We start from the raw sequence: 26,803 nt of genomic DNA, 5'->3' as shown, positions 1-26,803 counted from the left end.
CATCAATGAGGTCGCTCTTGCTGCTGGTAGTCTCTGATCCACCTCTACGCAGACGACCATTCTGTTGACTTCTGGCCCTTCTTTGGACACTGTGTTAACAACCCTCCAGGCAAGCTTCAATGCCATACAACTCTCCTTCCCTGGCCTCCAATTGCTCTTAAATACAAGTAAAACTAAATCTTCAACCGATCGCTACCTGCACCTGCCCGCCTGTCCAACATCACTACTCTGGACGGCTCTGACTTAGAATACGTGGACAACTACAAATACTTAGGTGTCTGGTTAGACTGTAAACTCTCCTTCCAGACCCATATCAAACATCTCCAATCCAAAGTTAAATCTAGAATTGGCTTCCTATTTAGCAAAAAAGCATCATTCACTCATGCTGCCAAACATACCCTTGTAAAACTCACCATCATACCAATCCTCGACTTTGGCGATGTCATTTACAAAATAGCCTCCAATACCCTACTCAACAAATTGGATGCAGTCTATCACAGTGCAATCCGTTTTGTCACCAAAGCCCCATATTCTACCCACCATTGCGACCTGTACGCTCTCGTTGGCTGGCCCTCGCTTCATACTTGTCGCCAAACCCACTGGCTCCATGTCATCTGCAAGACCCTGCTAGGTAAAGTCCCCCATTATCTCAGCTCGCTGGTCACCATAGCATCTCCCACCTGTAGCACACGCTCCAGCAGGTATATCTCTCTAGTCACCCCCAAAACCAATTATTTCTTTGGCCGCCTCTCCTTCCAGTTCTCTGCTGCCAATGACTTGAACTAACTACAAAAATCTCTGAAACTGGAAACACTTATCTCCCTCACTAGCTTTAAGCACCAACTGTCAGAGCAGCTCACAGATTACTGCACCTGTACATAGCCCACCTATAATTTAGCCCAAACAACTACCTCTTTCCCTACTGTATTTAATTTATTTATTTATTTTGCTCCTTTGCACCCCATTATTTTTATTTCTACTTTGCACATTCTTCCACTGCAAATCTACCATTCCAGTGTTTTACTTGCTAAATTGTATTTACTTTGCCACCATGGCCTTTTTCTGCCTTTACCTCCCTTATCTCACCTCATTTGCTCACATCGTATATAGACTTGTTTATACTGTATTATTGACTGTGTGTTTGTTTTACTCCATGTGTAACTCTGTGTCGTTGTATGTGTCGAACTGCTTTGCTTTATCTTGGCCAGGTCGCAATTATAAATGAGAACTTGTTCTCAACTTGCCTACCTGGTTAAATAAAGGTGAAATAAAATTAAAATAAATAAAATCAACAGAGGGGTATATTTTCTGTGTGATTTAAATATTGACAGGCTTTCATCAGGCTGGCCACTCAAGATAAAGCTTCAAACTGTAACTATTGCCTGCAACCTGGTTCAGGTTATCAGTCAACCGACCAGGGTATTTACAAACAGCACATGAATTAAATCATCAACATGTATTGATTATATCTTTACTAATGCTGCAGAGATTTGCTTGAAAGCAGTATCCAAATCCATCGGATGTAGTGGTCACAACATGCTAGTCATATCTAGGAAAACCAAAGTTCCAAAAGCTGGGCCTAAAATAGTGTATAAGAGGTCATACAATAACTTTTGTAGGTATTCCTACGTTGTTGATGTAAAGAATATGTGTTGGTCCGTTATGGGAAGCAACCAGACTCTGCACTTGACACATTTATGCATGCACCCATTAGTAAAACGACTATAAACTGTTATATTCCTGTGGATTGATGAGGAAACTAAAAATGGTATGGTTGAGAGGGATGAGGTAAAATAAATGGCAAATACGTCTGGCTGCACAACCGATTGGCAAATGTACTGCAAATTGAGAAATAATGTGGCTAAACTGAATAAAAATACAAATAAACTACACTATGAAACAAAGCTAAATGACATAAAGAATGATAGTAAAAAGCTTTGGAGCACCTTAAATACATTTTGAGGCAAAAAGGCAAACTTCGCTACATCATCATTGAATCAGATGGCTCATTCATCACAAAACCCACTGATATCGCCAACTACTTGGCTGCAGGGGCAGTATTGAGTAGCTTGGATGAAAGGTGCCCATATCAAACGGCCTGCTCCTCAGTCATAGTTGCTAATATTTGCATATTATTATTAGTATTGGATATAAAACACTCTGACGTTTCTAAAACTGTTTGAATGATGTCTGAGAGTATAACAGAACTCATACTGGCAGGCAAAATCCTGAGTTGAAATCAAAACAGGAAGTAAGAAATCTGAGTTTGTAGGTATTAACCAGAGTCCCCAATGAAATCCCCTTGAGATATGAATGATGTTGCACTGCCTAGGGGTTCCACGAGATGTAAACCATCAATAGAAATTATAATGAGGCTTCTATGTTGTTGTGGGAGTGAATGAGAGCAGAATATCAGAACAGAATATCAGATGTCCATCAAGCAGCCATTTTGTGATCGCGCTTTTTCCTCATGGTAGTCACTTGCGTTCCATTGCTCACTAAGACAAGAAGGAATACTCCGGTTGGAACTTTATTGAAGCTATGTGTTAAAAACATCCTAATGGTTGATTCTGTACTTAGTTTGAAATGTTTCTTCGACCGGTAATATCACTTATTGAAGTTTTTGTCCAATATAACGTTGACCGGAATTAGCGTTTGGATATGTATACCAAACGCGCTAACAAAAGAAGGTATTTGGACATAAATAATGGGCATTTTCAAACAAAACAAATATTTATTGTGGACCTGGGATTCCTAGAGTGCTTTCTGATGTAGATCATCAAAGGTAAGGGAATATTTATCATGTCATTTCTTGTTTATGTTGACGCCATCTTTGCGGCTGTGGTGTTTTTATTTTTGAGCGCCGTCTCAGATTATTGCATGCGTTTCTTTTTCTGTAAAGTTGTTTTTGAAATCTGACACAGCGGTTGCATTAAGGAGAGGTATATCTATAATTCCATGTGTATTATCATCTACATTTATGATGAGTATTTCTGTTGAATGATGTGGCTATGAAAAATCACTTGATGTTTTTGGAACTAGTGAATATAACGCGCCAATGTAAACTCAGATTATTTTATATTAATATGAACTTTATCAAACAAAACATGCATTTATTGTGTAACATGAAGTCCTATGAGTGTCATCTGATGAAGAAAATTCAAAGTTAGTGATTCATTTTATCTTTATTTCTGTTTTTTGTGAATGCTATATTTTCCTGGAAAATGGCTGTGCTTATTGTGGTTTGGTGGAGATCTAACATAATCGTTTGTAGTGCTTACGCTGAAAAGCCTATTTGAAATCGGACACTTTGGTGGGATTAACAACGAGAATAGCTTTAAAATGATATAAGACACATGTATGTTTTAGGAATTGTAATTATGAGATTTCTGTGGTTTGAATTTGGCGCCCTCTATTTTCACTGGTAGTTGTCATATCGATCCCGGTTTCGGGATTGTAGCCATAACAGGTTAATTACTTTTTCATCGGCAATATTAGAAAACTTATGCATGGCATGCCAGCAACAATCGTTGACTCCAAGTATATCTGACCAAATTATGAAAGACATGCACTGTAATTTTGAATTCCGTAAAGTGAGTGTGGAAGAGGAAGAAATTACTGTTGTCTGTCAACAATGACAATCCACCGGCGTCTGACGACTTGGATGGAAAATTATTGAGGATAATAGCGGACGATTTTTCCACTCCTAATTGTCATATCTTTAATTTAAGCATACACAAAAGTGTTTGCCTTCAGGCCTGGAGGGAAGCGAAAGTCCTTCCCCTACCTAAGAATAGTAAAGTTCCCTTTACTGACTCAAATAGCTTACCAATCAGCCTGTTACCAACCCTTAGTAAACTTTTGTGTTCGACCAGATACCATGCTATTTTACAGTACACACATTGACTTTCAACACGCGTATAGGGAAGGACATTCCACAAGTACAGCACTTACACAAATGGCTGAGAGAAATTGATGATAATGAAAAATGTTTTATGGCTTTACACCCCCTGCTATATTGTGGATAAAGAGTTACCTGTCAAACAGAACACAGAGGGTGTTATTTAATGGAAGCCTATAAACACAATCAGGAATTCCCCAGGGCAGCGGTCTAGCTCCTTTACTTTTTTCAATATTTACTGACGACATGCCACTGGCTTTGAGTAAAGCCAGTGTGTTTATGTATGCAGATAACTCAACACTATACACGTTAGCTACTACAGCAACTGAAATGACTACAACACTTAACAAAGAGCTGCAGTTAGTTTCAGAATGGGTGGCAAGGAAGAAGTTAGTCCTGAATATTTCAAAAACGAAAAGCATTGTATTTGGGACAAATCACTCATTAAACCCTGAAACTCAACTAAATCTTTTAGTGAATACTATAAAAATTGAGCAAGTTGAGGTGACTAAACTGCTTGGAGTAACCCTGGATTGTAAATTGTCATGGTCAAAACATATTGATACAACACTATGTAAGATAGTGAGAAGTCTGTTCATAATAAAGCCTTGCTCTGCTTCCTTAACAGCACTATCAACAAGGCAGGTCCTACATCAATGTTGTGTTGTAGATATGTGGTAGTAGAGTAGGGGCCTGAGGGAACACACTTAACGTGTTCTGAAATCGGTTGTGAATGTATTCTAATGTTAAATTTTTTTAAATATCTGCCTTAATTTTTTAATTTTTAGGAAAGTATTCAGACCCCTTTGCTTTTGCCAAATGTTCTTACTTTACAGCCTTATTCTAAAATTGATTAAGTTCATTTTTTCCGTCAGCAATCTACACACAATACCCCATAATGACAAAGTGAAAACAGGTCTTCAGACATTTTAGCTAATTTATTTAAAAAAATACAACATTGAAATACCTTACAGTAGTCAGCCACCAATTGTGCAAGTTCTCCCACTTAAAAAGATGAGAGAGGCCTGTAATTTTCATCATAGGTAGACTTCAACTATGACAGACACAATGAGGAAAAAAAATCCAGAAAATCACATTGTAGGATTTTTAATGAATTTATTTGCAAATTATGGTGGAAAATAAGTATTATCGAACCCACAACTATCTGAGCCACAACGGACTACTTTGGCATCAGATGTTGAATTGGAGATGGTCAGAGCATGTTTACACTATAATCAGTAATTCAACCATCGTCGGCATTAGCAAGTGTTGATGTCTGGGAAAACATTCTGCTTCATGTAGCTAACAAACTGTCAATACAAAGAGAATCAGATTGAATCCACTAAAGGGAGTATTACCATATTAAATACAGTAAAATAATAAGGTATACCGTTCAAGGCATCAAGTACTTTTTCACAGTGGCAAGCCTGTGTGCATGTTGCAACATAACACTACATTTGTTCAAGAATTACATAGAGTTATTACATCGCCCAGGGAGCAATACAAGATAGAACCGCCACTGCAACGAAGCAGTACTGTGTAGCTTTTTAGGAGTTTGTTATTGGTTTTAGTCACTCTGAATAAGAATTACCCTCCGCTAAATGTAAAAATGAATAACCAACAACTCATCACACGATCTAGCTGTGGTTATGCAGCTATATCTTGTTTCCACCTTATTAGAAAACCAAATAAATATATTGACCACATTTTCCCACCAGTATTGAGTCTAGGCTCAACATCTGCGTCTTAACACGCAGATAGAAGCAAAAAGATTGAAAAAAAACATGATCTTATTGTCTCTGCTTCTGAAGAGATTCAATAAAACACTTTTCACAAATAAGAATAGATCATCTTTTAGAAAGGAAATACAATTTTGGGTGCTGGTTTAAGTAACCTTTATTTTTTTCTGTTATGGTGACAATTTCATCATACAAAACAGCCCAATACAGTATGTAGAATACTTTGCAGAGCCATGTTTGTTGTAACATTTCTTTCATGCAGTGATTATTAAACCCTTCCCCATCTGAAAGGACATGATTAATGTGTTACGCAAGGAAAATGTCACTCTTCATACAAACCTATCAATGTAAACAACATCAATGTAAAAAAAACTATTAATAAATTCACTCATAGACCAATGTGTCTGCTCAATAAGCACTTATTTTTGTTCTTCAAAGAAAATATAAAATATGTATTTTCTATTACTCATGTTCATTAACAAAATAATTGAATTCTGACATGAAATATGTTAGAAAACAAACAAATTTATTGGGGCGAAAAACACTTCATTACACACGACAAGTTACTAAATATTATATTGGATAATGTTACATAGGACTTTTAGATATCATGGCCCTACATATTTAATAATGTATCGGTAAATATAATACTTAGGTTAATATTTTTGTATAAATCAAATACAGATTTTGTAAAAAGTTATTTAAGCTATGACAGATACTCAAGGGCAACTTTCATAAAATAGTCTACATTTAAATCGTAAGGATCTACCTTCAAGATTTTATTTTTCACACAACCTTAACTTAACCTTTATTCAAGTGTCTGCAGTGGGTAGCGCCCACAATCATAAAAAGTGTAATATTAGGCTTCATTTTCATTTTCAGCAGGGAAACACAATTTACATGAAATGTTCTGCAATTAATGTCGTAATTGGCAGTTGAAGTTATGAGAAGACATGAAATCTTTGGCTCAAAATATTTTAGCATCTTAAATATAAAGTTATGAAAAATAAGAAAATTGGCCTACAAATGAATGTTAGACCTCAATAGGATGTAAAATCCATGTTATTCCCAGCCTACAACATCTTTATCCATACTGGGTGGTATCCTTTCTACAGGTGTTGTGTCCACTTCCCCATGTTCCTGTGGTGCAGCAGGAGAGAGAGCCCACAGCAGTACACCATGCTCTTCACTATCATCACTGTATAAACCAGAGAGGCCAGGTTCAGACTGCACATGAAGAAGAAGCGATCTGGGGAAAATAAAATAATATATTGGCAGAGATTTTAACCAGTGAATTTATTTGAATAAAGTCTTGTTTTCTGTTACTTTTTGTTTGCCGTCATCTTCTTCAAATAAGGCTTTATTTATACAGCACAATTCAGACATGGAATGCAACACAATGTGCTTCACAGGAAAAAACGAATACAAACAATGAAAATAAAAACTGAAATATTTACTACACAACAAACACAAAAGGAACAAAATAAAACAATAACAAAAACTGAATGAATAAAAAAGCACCCCCAAAGCTAAAAAGGTGTGTTTTAAACTGTATTTTAAATATGTCCAGAGTTTCAGCCCCCCTCAGGTTCTCTTGCAGGCTATTCCAACGGCTGGGGGCATAGTAACTAAAGACTGCCTCTCCATACCGCCTTGTCTTTGGCTTTGGGATAAATAAAAAGCCAGTGACTACAAAGGGACCTACTGGGTACATAACTTAAAAGCATGTCTGACATATTGGAGTGCACAATAGAGGATTGATTCCAAAACCAATAGAAGGCTAATGCGATTAGCATGAGGTTGTAACTAACAAGAACATTTCCCAGGACATAGACATATCTGATATTGGCAGAAAGCTTAAATTGTTGCTAATCTAATTGCGCTGTCCAATTTACAATAGCTATTACAATGAAATAATACCATGATATTGTTTGAGGAGAGTGCACAATTTTGAACAGGGAAAGTTATTAATAAACAAATTAGGCACATTTGGGCAGTCTTGATACAACATTTTGAAGAGAAATGCAATGGTTCATTGGATCAGTCTAAAACTTTGCACATACACTGATTTCATCTAGTGGCCAAAATCTAAATAGCAGCTGGGCTGGAATAATACATTTTGGCTTTTCTCTTGCCAAGATGATGTTAAAAAAAATACAAAAAAAACTGTTGTTTTTTTCTTTGTATTATATTCCCCTACATTCCTTTCAAATTACCACAAATTTCAAAGTGTTTCCTTTCAAATGGTACCAAGAGTATGCATATCCTTTCTTCTGGGCTACAGGCAGTTAGATTTGGGTATGTCATTTTAGGCACAACAACATTTTAAAAAAGGGGGCAGATCCTTAAGAGTTTTTAACATTGATTAATAAGTCAAATTATCAGGTTCTTTCATTTAAATTAGACATTTTAAACATTCCCATAATAACCTAGATGAACCAACTTCTCAGGTTAATTAAAGTTGAATTCCTAGTTGTCTATAAAGTTATAATTAATCATTATCATTGATTAACCAAATCAATATGCTTTTGCAAATTCATTCACGTCCAACTCCCACATTACTGATACAGTACTGATGGTTCATTAACATCTATAAATAGAATAAAATTGTCTTTGAAGCTTCCAACGTTTTCCAAAACCAAACTTTGGAAAGATAGGAACTTTATTATTATTATTTTTTCTCCTTTAAAATGTTTTAGCTAAAATGTGCAAGCTATCAGAGCGAGTGGTCCCCACTCCCCGCTAATTAGTGAACCCTCACCCATAAGATGATTGATCTCTGACCTTAGCAGCGATACCAACCCTAACTTTGCCATTAGCGGAGAAACAGTAGAAATCGCGACAAACGCTCTTCAAAATCAACCTTCGGGCACAGGCCTTGTAAAGGTTCTCTCCAGTTTAGCCCGGATGTCTTGCCATCCGAGATTGGCATCGGTCCAATACCGCAGTGCACAGCTGAAGCACGAGCAGGAAATGGTAGACATAAAGGGACAGGTGGAGAGAACCGGGAAACTGATGACAAATGCAGAAAAGGGATACATTTAGCTAGCTATGGAACTGCGTTTGAAAACGTAACAATTAAATGTAATTGCAAAACCTTATGAAGACGAAAGAGCAGAAACTCTTCAACAAAATCATCTTCTAAAGGAACAAAATCGCCTTCTACAGGAACAACTCGATTTAGCCAAAACTAAATACGACGATGTCCAAGCCAAACTAGATAAATCTGACGAGTTATCTACAAACTGGAGCGAGCAGCTTGATTTCATGCATGCAGTTTTGTGGAACGATACTCAAAGTAACAATGTTCTACTCAAAAAGGCTGCAGACCAAAGACGATCAGTTAAAACTTCTTCGGGATCGGTGTCCCGTTCAACGGGACGGTTATGCTAACATAGGCTAATACAATTAAGCATGAGGTTGTAAGTAACAAGGACATTTCCCAGGAAATAGACATATCTGATATTGGTAGGAAGCTTAAGTTCTTGTTAATCTAACTGCACTGTTCAATTTACAGTAGCTATTACAGTGAAATAATATCATGGTATTGTTTAAGGAGAGTGTACAGTTTTGAACATGAAAAGTTATTAATAAACAAATTAGGCATATTTGGGCAGTCTTGATACCAAATTTTTAACAGAAATACAAAGGTTCATTGGATTAGTCTAAAACTTTGCACACACATTGATGCCATCTAGTGGCCAAAATCGAAATTGCATCTGGTGCTGGAATAATACATTATTGCCTTTCTCTTGCATTTCAAAGATGATGCTACAAAAAAAATATGAAAAAACGGTTGTTTTTTTCTTTGTATTATCTTTTACCAGATCTATTGTGTTATATTCTCCTACATTCCTTCCACATTTCCACAAACTCACAAACACGATAGCTCACTGGCTAACACTGACAAACAAGCTCGGAATGAACACCCACATGCTTACTATCATATGCTTTGTTCAGCTTACTTTGGCCTATTCACTGAAAGAGGAATGGAAGAGCTTTTACCATTCAAACAAATGTTTCTGTCGAACATGTATCCCACCATTAACTTCTGGGGCCCTACAGCCCACATTGGCTTGCCTATCTTACAACTCAGAGAGCTTGCAAACACAGCTTTTGAGGCATGAAAAGCTTGCAACGCTAAGAGCTTTGACAACTCGGTTTTGAAGTTTGACCAGGAGCACTCACTCCAGTTGGAGGGTGCATTATCAGGTATTGGAGCGTTAAGAGATGACGCGCAACATCGGTTTCTACCATGAAACCGCGAATACAATAACCTCTATGGTCGAAATAACTGTAAAGTACATCGCCATCGAAATGACTACCGCTCTTCAATCGACCTGTTCGCTACGTTCCTGCACTCAACCCACAAAAAGTGTCAGAGCACAAGGGTAACAAAGGGTTAAAGGACAATCAAAACCTAGACCAATGTTCTCTAGAAAGATAGAACATTTTGAAAATAGGGTAAAAGATAAGTCACAAGGACTAGACAGGGAATTGCCGGACACCAGGTCCGCAGGAATTAACACCCTTAAAAATCTAATTTCTCCCACTCTCACTCGAGACCCTATCCAGGGCCTGCTTGATAAAGAAACAAGCCCACAGGCTTTGTGTATAGACTGATACAAAGACGAGACTACATGCAACACCGTACGAGGCCGCCAGAGCAGAAAACAAATCTAGTTGTAAACTCCCTTATGAGAACTGTGAGGAGCAGACAGGCCCATAGAAGGGGATAATCTTTGAACACATCTAAGATATTACTGAGGTGTACCACACTGGTTGTAAAAGAAGTACAGTGGACTTCCACCTCCAAAACAAATGGAAAAAATAATCATGCCTTGCCATGTGTAAGTTCAACTACAGTACAAATAGTAAAATGCTCTAATGTGAGCATTGTGTTCCGGTGGGATAATATTTCAGAATAAATCGGTAGGATAACTGTTCCCTTTGAGTACCAGCACCAATGTACCACAGTCAGTCCAGCAACAATCAGTAAGAGGATTAGAGACCTCACAAGTCAAATTGTTATTGATAATAGTGACAGAGGAGTTAGTAGTCACTCAGATTGCAATATGTGTAAGGGAATCTCCAGAACATTCTTCTGTTGGTCAACACACATGCCACTAATAAATAGAACCCTCCATTCAGGAGGAAAGATATTAGAAGTCATGAACCATGATCACACCGCGTATGACTGGTTCAGTGCTTAGAGAGTACTTCCATCATGAGGTTAGCTCCTCTGTGGATAACATAGCTATGAAATAGACTCCTTCATACCTATCACCGCTACAATGGTGTAAGACACATTAACGTGTAGTAAAACTACTTTAGGTCCCCTTAACACGTCTTGAGGTCAACATCAATTATTACTGAGCTCCAGGCATTGACCTGGAAATCATCTGATGATGTCAGAATCAATCTGAACAGGTTGCAACCTACCAGGATATTTGGTTCTTTCCCTTGGCATGTGTAATTATGTACGCATATAAGCACGCGAACAACGGAACATTTAATGAGGATTTATGCTCTGATTATTTAAGGGGTCGAACGAAATACCAGCCTTAGTAAAGTTGAACATTTACTCTTACGCCTTTTCGACTCTACAGCTACCGTACTACCAGTTTCTCCACAGAGGTCCATAGGTGATCCCTGTAGACTGCCCAAAGCTGGTGCCTTCAAGCTGTAGACTAATCATGTAGTTATCAACTTGGGATAGTGCCCTAAGCAACACACTGCAAATTAGGAACCCTAGATTTGACATTAGACAATGCCATGATATGGTCACTTTGCCAGGACCTTGGACGTATATAGAATACAGTTCAATTAGATGATTTTGGTGTGATATACAAAATATGATTATCTTTTGTTTATGCTTTCATTACTTTTCGTTTCAGTTCCTTTGACACTTAGGAAGTGATAGAGCCATAACCAAAGCCCCATACAACCATCACTTAGTGCCACAACGCCACTCATTTGGGAAGAAATTGAATTATATATTTTGTGAGTGTGTGTGCGTTGTTAACATCTGCTTAAAACCTGTTAGGTCAAGTGGAAGCATATGTCACTTTTTGATGAATTGCGTGCCCAAACTGAACTGCCTCCTACTCTGTCCCAGATGCTAATATATGCATAGTATTATTATTATTGGATAGAAAACACTCTGAAGTTTCTAAAACTGTGTGAATGATGTCTGTGAGTATAACAGAACTCATTTTGCAATCAAGAACCTGAGAAGAAATCCAAACAGGAAGTGAGAAGTCGAATTTCAAAACGGTGCCAATTTAAATCCCAGGTAGAAATGAATTTGTATGCACTTCCCGGGGATTCCACGAGATGTCACCATCTTTCCATCCTAGTTGTAAGATTGTACTATAAAGGACGGGCTCATAATAGCTATTTGAATGAGTGGTCAGTCAGTGTGCATCGATCTCATGAAGCGTGCTCACGAGAGAGTGTCCTCTCATTCCAGGGCATATATTCAGACAACGAAATTCTCCGGTTGGAACCTTATTGATGATATTTGTTAAAAACATCCTCAAGATTGATTGCAGACATGTTTTGACTTGTTTCTACAACCTGTAACGGAATTTTTTGAGTTTTTGTCATGGAGGAAATGGTCGCGCCTCCATTATGGTGGATTACTGGACTGAACAGCTAACAACAGGTGGGCTGATGATGGGTTTTATGGAACTTTATGGAACAAATCAGTCATTTATTGTCGAACTGGGATTCCTGGGACTGCCTTCTGATGAAGATTATCAAAGCTAAGTTAATATTTATAGTGTTTTTTCGAACTAACGTTGACTCCAAGATGGCGGAATTGTCTCGTTGTTTATAAGCAGGTACTGAGCGCCATTCTCAGATCATGCTTTTTCCGTAAAGTTTTTTTTAAATCTGGCACAGCGGTTGCATAGAGGATCAGTCTATCTTTAATTCTGTGAATAACACTTGCATCTTTTATCAATGTTTATTATGAGTATTTCTGGGAAAATCATTGGAAATTTTGGAATCAAAATATTACTGCACGTAACGCGTCAATGTAAACTGGGATTTTGGGATATAAATATGCACATTATCGAACAAAACATACATGTATTGTGTAACATGATGTCATATAAGTGTCAACTGATGAAGATCATCAAAGGTTAGTGATTTAATTTTATCTATATTTCTGCATTTTGTGACTCCTCTCTTTCGCTGGAAAATGGCTGTGTGTGTTTTCGTGACTTGACTATAAGCTAACATAATCATATGTGGTGCTTTCCCTGTAAATCATTTTTGAAATCGGACAACATGGGTAGATTAACAATGTTAACGATGTTTATCTTTCATTTGCTGTTTTGGACATGTTAATGTGTGAAAGTTACATATTTATAAAAAATATTTTTGAATTTCGCGCACTGCCTTTTCAGTGGAATTTTGAGGTGGGGTTCTGCTAGCGGAACGCCATTCCTAGACAGGCTAAGTTACTGCCCAGATCTTCCAGTCTGGACGACCAGACAATGGGTCCGAAACAGCGATCCCAATCCAGACATCCACTTCCCATCCTTGTGTCGGCCTGTTCCATTTGCAGAAATCCTACCCGGGTTGACCACCAGAGGGAGACTGCAACGGCGATCACCAACCGGACATCCCTTGGCCATTCCTGTGGTACTTTGCAGCTTCCAGGAAACCTACCAAGGTAAACCGCTAGAGGGGAACCGCAACTGCAATCACCAACCGGACATCCACTGCCTATTCTTGTGGTGGACTGCTCCGCTTTTAGAGAGCTTAACAAGGTCAACCACCAGAGGGGGACTGCAACAATGATCCACAACCAGGACATCATGTGGTCTTTGTTTTTATGTTGGTTTGCAACATGCAGGATAATCACAAGATTCAACCCACCAGAGGGGGACTGTCATGATGTGACCTGGGGGGAGGATCATAGCCTCCCCCCCCCTCTCTCTCTCTCCACAACAAGTCATAAATACCTGGTTGAAACTGCCATGTAGTATTGAGGAAGAGAGTCTACCAGAACAAAGAGCTTCTCTTAGTTCAAAACTCTTAATCCCCAAAATGGGAGAACTAAATATTATTTATACTTTGGAGAATGTGGGAATGGTCCGTGGACACTTAAGGGACATTCAAGTCGAGTGTGTTTCATTTGGTGATCTCATGAAGAACAGGAAACACATACAGTATCTCTGAATAAAGTGTATATTTCCCAGCTGTCAAGTTTACGTCTAGATATTGTGAAACGTATGTGATTAAATATTAAACTATTTGTGGAAATATGTAATGTGATGTTTTCCTTCTAAATTACTATGGATTTTCATTTAAAGATTAACACGTGGCCACGCCCATGTGAGCGTAGACATTATGTCGGCGTTATGGAACAGCCCTTTTCTACTCCATAAAACCACCCGTGACGAAATTTACATTTCATACCAAAGGGATCCACGGTAAGCCGGACATCTCGAATGGTTAAGAAGTCAGAGATCACTGGGCCAGACTCCCCACGTTGGAATGGCTACAATTCTATAGGCCACAGAGACCATACACCTGTAGTTTTGGCTACAGGGCTAGACATTTTTTTAAATCTGAGGCTATCGATCACTGCAGAAGAAGGAGCAAATTCTAGATGACACAAATTAGTAGCCTGCAGCTAGAAATGACGTAAACCTAGTACGAGAATACTGACACCCTCCAAAGCATCTATTCTATGAGAACATTTCTGAATGGTACTCTGAAGTAACCATTCTATCCACCTACAACCACGAAAGACATTGTAACTTCTGGGGAACTTAACCAGAGACTCTGATGAACTCTACAGGACGAGCAAGTGTTTTCAACGGTGAGACAACAACGACATATGGGCGTAAATATATATATTGCAATTATTCTTGAATGAGTTCATGTGCAAAGGATTAGCATTTCAATTAGTATAATTATCCACTGTGTGTAGTGATTCCATTTAGTCTTTTCCGCTCTCTCAGTCCCCACCCCTTTCCTTTGTCTATCAAGCCGTCATATTGACTTCATCTACTAGGGACCTTTTCTTTGTATCATTGCTAGTAACCAATATCTACTGTATGTTTGATGTATTTTTGTGGTTACTTAGTTAGTTAGTAAATAAATATTTAACTTCTTACGGGCAGGTAAAGCCTCTTGAAACTCTGGGGGCAGTATTTCATTTTTGGATGAAAAACGTTCCCGTTTTAAACAAGATATTTTGTCACGAAAAGATGCTTGACTATGCTTTGGAAAGAAGACACTCTGACGTTTCCAAAACTGCAAAGATATTGTCTGTGAGTGCCACAGAACTGATGTTACAGGCGAAACCCAGATAAAAATCCAACCAGGAAGTGCCGCATTTTTTGAAACCGCCTCATGCCAATAACTCCTTATATGGCTGTGAATGAGCTACGAATGAGCTTACGTTTTCCACGCATTCCCCAAGGTGTCTACAGCATTGTGACGTCTTTTTAGGCATTTCCAACGGACAATAGCTGTAAGGGACCATATTTAGCGAGTGGTCACATGGTGTCTCCCGGAGAAAATCTTGCGTAAAATACTGAGGTAGCCATTTTTCCAATCGCTTCTTATGAGAAACCAATTGCCTCGACGGATATATTATTGAATATATATGTTAAAACACCTTGAGGATAGATCCTAAACAACGTTTGCCGTGTTTCTGTCGATATTATGGAGCAAATTTTGAAAAAAGTTTGGCGTTATAGTTGAAGCATTTTTCGGTCGATTTCTCAGCCATACACGATGAAGAAACCGGAGCTTTTCCGCCTACAAAAATATTATTTTTGGAAAAAAGGAACATTTGCTATCTAACTGGGAGTCTCCTGAGTGAAAGCATCTGAAGTTCTTCAAAGGTAAATGATTTAATTGAGTTGCTTTTCTTATTTTTGTGAAAATGTTGCCTGCTGCCAGCAGAGCCTAGCATAGCATTATGCCATGATAAACTTACACAAATGCTTGTCTAGCGTTGGCTGTAGGGCATATTTTGAAAATCTGAGATGACAGTGTTGTTAACAAAAGGCTAAGCTTGTGTTTGAATATATTTATTTCATTTCATTTGCGATTTTCATGAATAGGAAAAGTTGCGTTATGCTAATGCATTTGAGGCTATGATTATGCTCCCGGATACGGGTTTGCTCGTCGCAAGAGGTTATTAACTTCTTGTTTATCCAGCCGCTGTGTCAGATTTCAAAAAGGCTTTACGGCAACATTTTCCGTGGTGCCCCACCTTCCTTGATTAATTTATTCACGTAATAATTAAAAAAAGAGAAATTATTTTATATAAATTAGTCTTCACATTTAATGATAGTCCAGACTCGACACCACAAGTATCTCATAGATACATTTTCGTCTTATACAACGGGTGGGTCTCATCAGCCCAGGCAGGGAAGTTATATACTTGATTTCCACAATAAATAGCATCTAGACATGATGTAACATTTCTATTAGACTAACATTTAGTTTGCAACAGCGGAGATTTGTATAAACCGTAGTGTCTGTTTCTCCGGCATTTGCCACATTGTTTCAATATTAAAATTCGATCTCCTGATGTCCCATAGTAATGAACGTGTCCGGAGTCCGGACAAGACCGACAGGCAGGCAGGCAGTGATTCTCAGCCAGTCGAAATCATGAATCAGCTGGCATAATTTTTATGGATATATACAAAAAAAATTAAATTGATGAAAGGACAAATGAAACGCACTAAGTTTGCAGTCTTTCCATCTTCAGTTTTAAGTGATTGTATTACTGTAGCTGTGTTGTTGGCTAGCTCCTCTGAACAACAGTGTCCTGATGAGTGAGCATATTTTCTATGTCAGGCGAAATCATGCGTCATTAGATCATTGTTATGGATGATCCAAATAAATGTCACTAACAAATGCAAATGCTGCTACTTTGCTGTTATTCTGGCTGCACTTTTTGACATGACTGGAAGTTAGCCATAGTTGGCTAGCTAGCAAGCAAGGGATAAGAACGTTGACAGCCTGGATGGCAATGGAACATTTAGAACAAACGACTGGGTCGCGTCCTTAGATAGAGTACAAAAAGACTGAACGACTAGGTTGGGTCGTGTCTCTAGCAACAGAACCAATAGAATGAAAGACCAGCCGGCTTGGGTAGCAACCCTCGATTTGTGTCAGGACTATATCTTGTGGAAGGATGAAATAGTATTAATAAAATCATCAAAATATAATTTTAAATGAAAGTATGTCAATCATTATTGAATATGTTGGTAACCTGTTGTATAAAAATGATAATGCCCTCGAAGCTGGTGTTTGGAGGATGTACTGGCACTGTTTGCCAGCCGTCGACTTCCTCTCGGGCATAACAACACCCCTGCCAATATATCCAACAAACACCGGCTTCTCTGGCATTATCACTTAACTTTTTATGGCTGCAGGGGCAGTATTGAGTAGCTTGGATGAAAAGGTGCCCATTGTAAACTGCCAGCTCCTCAGTCTCAGTTGCTAATATATGCATATTATTAGTAGTATTGGATAGAAAACACTCTAAAGTTTCCAAAACATTGTCTGTGAGTATAACAGAACTGATATTGCACAGGAAGTGGCTTCTATTTTGAAAACTCCATGTTCCATAGCTTCTCTTTGCTTCATTTAAAGGGATATAAACCAGATTCCTTTTCCTATCGCTTCCTCAAGGTGTCAACAGTCTTCAGACATAGTTTCAGGCTTTTATTTTGAAAAATGAACCAGAACGATAACATCGCGTCAAGTGGTCACATGAGTTTTGCTCACGCAACAGAGTTTGGATAGGTATTGCTTTTCCCTCTCCTACTGTGAAAGACATTTGCGCTTGATATATTATCGATCATATATTGTAAAAACAACCTGAGGATTGATTGTAAAAAACGTTTGACATGTTTCTGTGGACATTATGGAAACTATTTGGAATTTTCGTCTGCGTTGTCGTGACCACTCTTTCCTGTGGATTTCTGAACATAACGTGACAAACAAACTGAGGTATTTTTGATCTAAAAATAACCTTTATGGAACAAAAGGAACATTTTTTGTGTAACTGGGAGTCTTGTGGGTGAAAACATCCGAAGATCATCAAAGGTAAATGATTAATTTGATTGCTTTTCTGATTTTCGTGACCGAGCTACCTGATGCTAAGTGTACTTAATGTTTTATCGTGCGATCGATAAACTTACACAAATGCTTGCATTGCTTTCGCTGTAAAGCATAATTTCAAAATCTGTCACGACAGGTGGATTAACAAAAGGCTAAACTGTGTTTTCCTTTATTGCACTTGTGATTTCATGAATATAAATATTTATTGTATGTAGCGCTATGCCATTCAGCAGTTGTTGATGACACTTATCCCGATAGTGGGATTGCAGCCATATTAAATGTAATTCTCAACATATTCCTAAAAATAGCAAGTTACAATGTTTCCCTTTGTTTACACTGTGTGGTCCTGTCATCATGATTATGATAGGCTAGCTTGACAGGAGCTACATTTAGCTGACATTAGCTTGTATGCTAATGGTCTCTTATAAATCAATTAAACGTATAAAAAAATTTGATAAAAACGAATATTATCATTACACTGCTTAACTTGGTGTTTCATGTCCTATGCATTATTACTCGTTCACCATGATGATAACATTTAAAATATTTAGTTTATCTAGTTTTCAGTTCGCTTGGCTCTCTCATTCAAATTGAATGATTCAACTAATCAGGGTTGCCAGGTCAATCAAAAATGTCTAGCACAATGACCACCCAAAACCCACGAAAAGGCCTGAAAACTATCCCCATTTTTCTTACACAACAAGAGAGGAGTTGCGATATCTATACAATAATCCCATTTTCCATAACGTTATTGAGCCAATTAATAAGGAATATCATAGTAATGGTAGAAGCAAATTTTGTGTTTCCTCAAAATAATAATTATTGCAAGCTATGACATTGCTTAGTCATAGCAGTCAAACGAGTTAAATCGACATTTATTGACAGAAAATTATCTGGCGAGTTTAATAAAGGCAAATTATATTTTCTCTTGCCACATATTCAAATTAATTTATTACGTCATAAGGATCATTACGTCATAAGTATGGTATATGGCCAATATACCACGGCTAAGGAATGTTCTTAACCATGAAACAATGTGGACTGCCTGGATACAGCCATTATCCGTGGTATATTGGTCATATTCCACAAACCCCCAGTGTGGCTTATTGCTATTTTCAACTGGTTATAACTGTAATTGGAACAGTAAAAAGCAATGTTTGGTCATACCTGTGGTATATGACCAATCAGCATTCAGGGCTGAACCAGGTTTATAGATAAATCTGACAGAAGAGTTTGAGTGATGAAAGTTGGACAGAGGATCTCGAAGTCTCTGAGCAAGAAACATTTGGATGAACATAAAAAACGGCAATTGTGCTGTTATTATGTGCCATATGTTAAGACTACAAACGGTTATAAATGGCCCATTTGCGAGATTGACTTGTCATTTCAATAGGCATAGACTACTGATAGGCCTACATTTATTTTCAGATAGTCTACAGTAATCTAGACAAGATGTAGGCAAGATGTAAACTGAACAATTTAGCAGCTTGCTTAGTTCAAATTAACAGACTAATTTATTCATGAATAGGAAGGCGATTTCGGAATAAGAAGTGCTTGTGTTTCCCAGTAGCATGCTGGAATAAACTACTAAGGATGGGGTCATAATTTCAATCACTGAATTAAATATGAATAATATGTATATGAACTGAATATGCTTGTCAACAACAGTCAGTGTTTATTTTATTTTTTGAATTTGTTTTACCTGTAGTCTAATCTGACTACTGTTACCGTCAATCTAATGCGTTCAAAATAACACAAGGCTACAACAACAAACTGAAGTCATAGGCTATTTATTACATTGGTTTACCAGCTCCAGGTAGGCTACACAAGTGGCATGAATTGATTTGCAATGATTCCAGTGATATTGTCATTTTAACATAGTGTAACGATCCTGGGCTTATAACCGCGGAAAAGGACTCTGCCGCACTAGCATGCTTTTGCAGCACAGTCGATTGCGCGCCGGACCTCGGGCTCGAAGGTCGAGGGTTCGAGACCTGCTCCCTGCTGTTTCCTTACACTGGTGTCAGAAGTGATCGGACCTTGCATCCACGACAGTGCGTGTGTATGGCCGGTGAGCACGTTCCTGTAAGACGTAGAGTCGCAAGCTAGCGCGAGGACGCACTCTTTGAAAGGAGAGTGCGTGTAACGACCCTGGGTTTATAAGTGCGGAAATCGTCTCTGCCGAGCATGCTTTTGGGGCACTGCGCGCCGAGACCTGCTCCCTGCTGTTTCATTACAATATGTATTCTATCAAATGGTAGCCTACAATGGTTTATACATTCATAGGCTACTTGATGGCCAACAGAGGCAAATGTATAATTCTCCACATTTAGCCTAATGTCAGTTTCATTGAATACTTTTTCCCATAAAAATAACCACGGGATGGAGTTCCATTTCAAATTTACACTCGGGCAGCCCCCGAGACCCAAGACATGAGTATGCATAAAGCACTTAGCTTGATACCATTTTCTTTAATAAGCAGTCAACATAATAATGCAGTTTAAACCACCTCGGTGACTCAGCCTACAACTGTAGTGCTCTCTCAACACACACACACACGGCCTCACGGCCTGACAGTAAGCAGCAGGTCACAGTGAAATATATATTGTAATGAAACAGGCAGGGAGCAGGTCTCGAACCCTCAACCTTCTGGCCCTAAGTCCAGCGCGCTATCGACTGTACCCCAAAAGCGTGCTCAAGCGGCAGAGTCGATATCCGCGCGTATAAACCCAGGGTCGTTACAATATTTTTTAATAAGAGAAATGCCGCGGCGCAACTTAGAAATAGGCCAGGAACCGGCAACCGGGAAATTGTTTGCAAAGTAGCTCAATTTGCGGGTACCGAGAACATGGCAACACTCAACACAACTGACTTACTGACTACTAGGATGCTAGCGCAAGAGCCACTTTAGAGTGAGTGCGCATGAAGCAACCACCAGAGCGAGCGGCTCCCACTGCGGGGCGAAAACAACCACAACACCCCTTAACTATAAATACTCTAAATTATTACAAAATGCCAAAGATTAAGCTACTTAAGTTTCTTTATCAATCGTACCGTTTTTTGCTCATGTTTGGGTTCCCTGTGTTGCCAACCTGAAATAAAAACGGTACTATTAATACAGAATGTATTACCCCTTTTTCATTGATGTTACAGACAAACTAGGACCAACAATAGCAGCCTGCCTCTGATTTGATGAGAAACTTGCCCATACTGGTATATAAATTAATCAATATAATTCCAAGCAACCTCTTTTGACATTGTGGTGTTTATTTATTTAATGCATTATACTGCCACTGTGCTATTGTAACACACACACTTTTTAAAATGTTTATCTATCCTTTATATATACAGGTTTTTCTCATTGAGATAAAATACATTTTTCACTTAATAAATATGGTACCATATGATCATTTTTGGCACCATTTATCATGATTGTGTGTTACCATGGTAGATTGTATAATGCAGTTTAAAACCATGGTATTTCCATGATCCACATCTATGGTATTATTTAGGTGCATCGCAGTACCATCACACTTCAAAGCTAAAACAATTGTTCAGATCTATACCATGGTATAAATGATGCAATACCATGGTGATATTTAGGTATAGGCCTAATGGCAGTGCCATGGTAAGCGGAGGTGGTGTAGCTCATCTATTCACATGCTCATCTAACACTGTTCCGAAACATTTTCATGCAATAATGTAGCCTATGTTAAGTGCTCCCTAACAAAGCGGAGTAAGGGTAGGAAAGAGATGAAAGGAGGATTAAAAAATAGCATGGGCTTGCCTTCAAAATATGACTTGTATATATGACAGCGCATATAGGCTGCACAGACCTGTAGCCAAATTAAATTCTACATATGCCATTATATCATTTTGAGATTTTTTTTTATTAGTCTTAGGACCTACCTAAAACGAATTAATAATGGATTTCTTTGTGCTAGTGTATGTTATTAAGATTGATGTCCACGCACATCTGCACAGGTCTAGTCCCACTCCTAAACTTGCTGAGAGATATAAAAGGCTTATCCCAGAATGTGGTAAAAATAGGACTGTATGAATTGGTCTCTAAAAAGCATTTCCTGATTTGTTGTTTTGCAGGCAACATGCCGTAAAGTCTGTCTGTAAAGGGTATATTTACCAATCCAAAAATGGTTAGCTGACATGGCCAATTAAATGACTGTCAGTGACTGACAAAACAAGAGAAAAACTGCTGATGCACATGCTCATTTCGAATTTACACCTTGCGTATTCTACTATTCTAACTCTCAACAGTAAGTTGCGACCACGACTGAGGGAGCCAAAGCGACTGAATATGTCACGTATGCCTGGCACTGAAAGGTATGCACTACATGATAGCCGACTCATATAAATATATTACATGAATAAATATACATAAAGATTACACACGAATGTAAAACTATTTCGATGACTGGCTTTACCTTTTAGCATGTCAACATCTTGAGCGCCCCATTCATGCTCCACAGAACAGATGTATTTGTTCCTGTACGCATTCTCTTTATCAATGATGATCATACTGGTCGTCCGCCCTTCCTCCCTCTGCTCCAGCTGTTCCGTCTCTGCTTTGGACACCTCCACTGTTTGGCCGCATTCATCCTCCATCTCCCATGAGATCTTGACCAAGTCTGGAAACATGTCTCTAGCCAGACATAGCAGGGTGGTCTTCCCATTCGACTCAGGGTTGGACGCTGGGTAGAGGGTCACTTTGGGTTTACGAACGTGACTGTCTGATTTTCAAGAGAAAAAATAACATTTACAGTCTTCTTGAAAGGACCGTCACACACACGTTTTCAGACTTCAGATGTATTATGGTGTCAAGATTAATCGCAATGTCCCACACCATTTGTTTTATATCCATATTTACTGCATATATTCAAGTAAACAAATAATTACATACATCATTAATTTCCACGTAACAACTCGTCTTTTTTTGTCATAACAACTATCCTTTATTGGAATATATAATTTCAATATAAAGTAAATTCTAACGTTCAATATTATTTAAAATATTAAGATTCTTAGCTCAGTCAACAATTCGACATTCTTTCCCTAAATCAGACTACTTTACATTTATATCACACATTTAACTGAGAGTGTATAATCTATAAGATTAAGGACACACAATATATTGCAAATTGTGTGTATGGCTTCCTTGAAAATCTGAATAATCAATTATACAGGCTAATAACAAACGTTCAAATATTTTTTGTTTGTTGATTTTTTAAAACTTGGGATGATCGTAAATAGTGCGTGCATATTTGGAGCAATACTACAGGAAGTTTTGTCAATTATTTTTGGACTGATTAGACATAGATTCATTATTAATTATGAATGACTACTGCTTAGTTTATTTTTGCCGAAAATCCGAGGAATGGATCTCTTACCTGTCACATAAAGTCTCGTACCAGAGCCAAATACATAATCATACACTGTGAAAATTCCCTTGTCAAAAGGTAGTCTTCACTGTGTCTTGGGTGAGCTTGTGTTAACAATACAAAGGTTCAGCGGCATCATGCACCCCAAATGTCTTAGGGGGCACAAATATCTGAGGGGGCACATTCAAAACATGTTTAATTCTACAGTATGCACAAAAATATGTATATTTTTATGCATACCTAAGCATACCTCTTGAGCTAAAATATATATATACGCACATAGAATGAGTTGAAACATGAAGCCTACTGCCAAAGTATTATTATAATTTTTATTTTTTATTTTCTTTATTATTATTATTATTATAAAAACACAACCCCGCCAAGCCGCACTGCTTCTTGACACAATGCACGCTTAACCCGGGAGCCAGCCACACCAATGTGTCAGAGAAACAACTTACAACTGGTGACCGTGTCAGCATACATGAGCCTCCTCGCCCCTAACTGGGCTCGAACCAGGAACACAATGACAACAGCTACACTCAAAGCAGTTTTACCCATTGCTCCACTAAAGCCGCGGCCCTTGCAGAGCAAGTGGAATAACTACTCCAAGTCTCAGAGCGAGTGACGTTTGAAACGCTATTAGGGCACACCCAGCTAACCAGCTAGCCATTTCACATCAGTTACACCAGCCATTAGGCTTGAAGTCATAAACAGCGCTGTGCTTGCGAAAAGCTGCTGGCAAAACGCACGAAAGTGCTGTTTGAATGAATGCTTACGAGCCTGCTGCTGCCTACCATTGCTTAGTGAGACTACTCTATCAAATCATAGACTTAATTATAACATAATAAAACACAGAAATACGAGCCTTTGGTCATTAATATGGTCGAATCCGGAAACTATCATTTCGAAAACAAAACGTTTATTATTTTAGTGAAATACGGAACCGTTCGGTATTTTATCTAACGGGTGGCATCCCTAAGTCTAAATATTCTTGTTACATAGTTAGGGAAGGTGACAGGGAGGAGGACGGGATGGGTGGACAGAGAGGAGTAAGGCACATCCATGCCAACCTGGGAAGGTGCAGGAGCGCTCCTCGGCCTGTCACTTACTCGCCTGGTTCTCGTTCTGGGATAGGTGTTCCAGGGGTGGTCCGACTCCCCGCAGTCGGAGCAGAGACCCTGTTGATGGCGGCGTTGACGTTCCTCAGGGGGAAGGTGGGTCGTGCCACCTTCATGGGCTCAGTCTCGCTGGAGGTTCCTCGGACAGACCCGAACCCCCGAGATGGGTGACGACAGGCAAGCAGGAGATTATTCAAGCGGATGGCCATGGCAATGAGCTGGTCCTCATTGCGACAGGCCAGCTCGGTCTGGACATCCGCCTGTAGTCCGCTGCGGACAACAAGGCCTGGTCGTCCCAGCCAGTGGACGCAGCCACCGCTCGGAAATCCAGAGCGTACTCCAACGCTGTCCTAGACCCCTGGCGTAGACAGAGGAGATGCTCACCTCCAACTCGGCCCTCTGTAGGTTGGTCGAAGATGGCACGGCAGAGTTGTGTGAAGCTGTCATAGGACTGCACTTCTGGCCCGTCCCTCTCCCAGATGGTGTGCGCCCACTCCAGATCCCGGCCTGTCAGCACCGAGATTACAAAGGCCACCTTGTCCTTCTCAGAGGCCGTCCAGGCATGACGGGCAAGGTGGAGATCACACTGCAGGACAAAAACCCATACAACGAGCTGGGATGCCTTCAAACCGTTCCTGGAGGGGCAGGTGGACATTGTTGATCGGCCAGGGTGATGTAGATGGTGGTGGGGTGGCTGAAACGACCGCGGGGAGCTGGAAAGATGGTGTAGCCTGCAGTTGGCGTACGGCCCGGAGCACTTCGTCCATGGCAGTCCAGAGGCGTTCCAGGCACGAGTCGTGGTGGCGGACCTTCGCTCCTACAGCGGAATGTCCTGCTGCTTCCTGTTTTCTTGGGTCGGTCATTCTGTCACTGATGTAGAGTGGAGGAGGCAGTAGCAGGTTTAGAACTACTGAATTTATTTAAGCACCATAGATCAAAGTGGGACAAAACCCAAATGCTGTTGTGCTCAAAATATATTTAGTCGATGCCAAACACGTGCTGGATAGGAGGGCGAAGGCTGGATAGCCAAAGCAAAGGCTGTTCTGACACCTGGGTTGAGTTGGGCTGGGCGATACGAACAAAATATATCACACATTTCTTTTCAAATATTTTAAGGTTGATATGGTGTATATAATAGGTATAATTCATTTCTTCATATAAGAACATATAAAAGTTGTATGGCTTTATTGTCAAAATGTCCTTTTGATAATGTTGACATGAAAATACTTCCACATTACTGTATTTTTAGGACACTAATTCTGCTTTGATTAATTATGTGGTTCACTGATCACTTATTTTAGAATACAAGGTTAAAATTGAATTTGTGTTTTGCTTGCTTACAACATGCTTTCTTTTAGTTTTTTAGAAGTACCAGTTTTAGTGGTCATCCTGGAAATTGCAACGTTTGAATATCACAACTTTGAGCGATAGAACCCAAAGTTACCCAAATTCTCACAGCAGCTAACCCATCTAACTGTGAAGGAAGTCTTTGCCTTACAACCACTGCATTGTCACGTTCTGACCTTAGTTATTTTGTTATGTCTTTGTTTTAGTATGGTCAGGGCGTGAGTTGGGTGGGTTGTCTATGTTCCTTTTTCTATGATTTGGGATTTCGGTGTTTGGCCTGGTATGGTTCTCAACCAGAGGCAGCTCGTTGTCCATGATTGAGAACAATATTTAGGTAGCCTGGTTTCACCTTTGAGTTGTGTGTGATTTATTTCCTGTTTAGTGTTCTTGTCATTCACCTTACAGGACTGTTCGTTTGTCATTTATTGTTTTGTTCAGTGTTCTAGTACGTCATTAAAAGCTATGAACACTTACCACGCTGCGCATTGGTCCTCCTCTTCTTCCACCACAGACGAGCGTTACATGCATGTTCTGTATTCCTCCACAGAGATCCACATTCCTCAGCCTACTCACCGTCTACACACCTGCTTCATTTCTATTTGCCTCGTCACTCAAGCTTCCAAACAGTTGTATTTAAAGATGAAGATGTTACATTTTTCCTTGACTTTGTGCATACAGTTAACATTTGTTGAAACCATATTCTTTCATATAAAACTAGATCCTGATGTGTTTATATTGGTAACTTTACATTGGTAAACCATGGCTCCAAAATCAGTTCAGAGTTGAAGACTGAGAAGTCAGCATGGGCAGTGTATGACCATTGAGTCCTTAATGATGGCACTTGAATATCAATAGATTGTCTAATATAAATAAAACATACGTTCTCAGAGTAATCTCCTTTGAAATACTATCAAGAAAAAAAAAATAAAAAATAAATAGAATAGGCTGTATAATCAAGACAGCTGTTCAATCCATGATCTACAGTCGTGGCCAAAAGTTTTGAGAATGACACAAATATTACTTTTCACAAAGTCTGATGCCTCAGTTTGTATGATGGCAGTTTTCATATATTCCGGAATGTTATGAAGAGTGATCAGATGAATTGCAATTAATTGCAAAGTTCCTCTGCCAGAGGGTGGTGCTTGGAATCATTGTTCTTCGTCTGTCAATCATGGTTACCTGCAAGGAAACACA

Source organism: Oncorhynchus clarkii, chromosome 30, assembly GCF_045791955.1.
Source record: "Oncorhynchus clarkii lewisi isolate Uvic-CL-2024 chromosome 30, UVic_Ocla_1.0, whole genome shotgun sequence".
In the NCBI taxonomy this organism is placed as follows: domain Eukaryota; kingdom Metazoa; phylum Chordata; class Actinopteri; order Salmoniformes; family Salmonidae; genus Oncorhynchus; species Oncorhynchus clarkii.
The sequence above is the reverse complement of the archived record's forward strand: the minus strand, read 5'-3'. Positions refer to the sequence as shown.